Source organism: Protobothrops mucrosquamatus, unplaced genomic scaffold (assembly GCF_001527695.2).
Source record: "Protobothrops mucrosquamatus isolate PMUCROS unplaced genomic scaffold, P.Mucros_1.0 scaffold726, whole genome shotgun sequence".
NCBI lineage: Eukaryota > Metazoa > Chordata > Lepidosauria > Squamata > Viperidae > Protobothrops > Protobothrops mucrosquamatus.
The window spans coordinates 504,601-506,061 of NW_015387003.1; the positions used below are offsets into that span (position 1 = coordinate 504,601).

Below are 1,461 nucleotides of genomic sequence, written 5' to 3' on the forward strand. Positions count from 1 at the left end.
TTGATGCGGAGAAGGCCTTTGATAAATTGGAATGGCAGTTTTTAAACAAAATGTTGGACTATATGAACTTTGGAGATCAATTTAAAACAGCTATAAAGGCGATATATCAAAAACAGAGTGCTCAAATAATTATTAATGGAGACCTGACAGAGCCTATAGATATACAAAAAGGTACCAGACAAGGTTGTCCACTTTCTCCCTTATTATTTGTATTGTCACTGGAAATTTTATTGTCCAGAATTAGAGAATCTTCAATGATTAAAGGCTTAAGGATTTCTGCTAAAGAATACAAACTTAAAGCTTTTGCGGATGACCTAGTTTTTACATTGTCTCAACCAATTGAGTCACTGGAATCTTTGTTGCAAGAGCTGTATCAATATGGCAAGGTGGCTGGATTTAGAATTAATGTTAACAAGACTAAAATTCTTACAAAGAATATGATGGCCAAAGATAAAAATCAACTTACGCAAATATCAGGATTTGAAGTGGTTAATAAAGTCAAGTACTTGGGAATTTTTTTGTCCTCCTCTAACATGAAACTTTATCAGAATAACTATGAAAGACTGTGGAAATTAGTACAAAAGGACTTATTAATGTGGAAAAAACTTCAGTTTTCTTTGCTGGGTCGTATTGCGGCCATTAAAATGAACATTCTACCTAAGTTTCTTTTTTTATTTCAGATGTTACCTATTTTAAAAAATGAACTTAACCTGAAAGAATGGCAGAGAGACTTGAATCGTTTCATCTGGGAAGGCAAGAAAGCGAGAGTTAAATTTAAGATTATTCAAGATGTTAGAGAACGTGGAGGACTTAAAGCTCCAAATTTGACACTTTATTATGACTCTTGTGCATTAACATGGATGACGGATTGGATTAACTTGTCTAACAAAAGGATATTGAATGTTGAAGGATGGGACTTGTACTTTGGGTGGCATGCCTACCTTTTCATGCAGAAAAAGATTGACAAAACTTTTAGAAATCATATAATAAGGACTGCATTGTTAAGAGTTTGGCAAAAGTATTTTTCTAAGTTTGATGTTAAACTTCCAACTTGGGTGATACCATCACATATTTTTTTAACTATACCTAGATTTGTGGTGATGGAGGCGCCATCTTATAAAGACTTGTTATATCAGAGTGGTAGTGGTAATTGGTGCCTCAGATCAATAGAAGTTTTGAAACAGAAAAATCCAGACTTTTCCTCGCTTGTGTATAGACAAATTCAAGAGAGATGGCGAATTGATAAAAAAACTGCTTTTTCCATGGAAGATGGGAATTTTTTGAAACAAGTAAGGGATGATGCTAAAGGACATATTAGAAGGATATATAATGTTCTATTAGAATTGGATTCAGAAACTGAGCTAGTTAAAGATTGTATGATTAAATGGGCTCAAAATATAGGAGAAACAATTTCTATGGATACCTGGGAGTTGATATGGGTGAGAAATGTGAAATTCACGC

General features: G+C 33.6%; 1 pseudogene; it reads right to left on the minus strand.

The window, feature by feature from the left end:
• LOC107289575 overlaps window positions 1-1,461 on the minus strand; it is a 51,074-nt pseudogene that overhangs the window by 43,309 nt on the left and 6,304 nt on the right.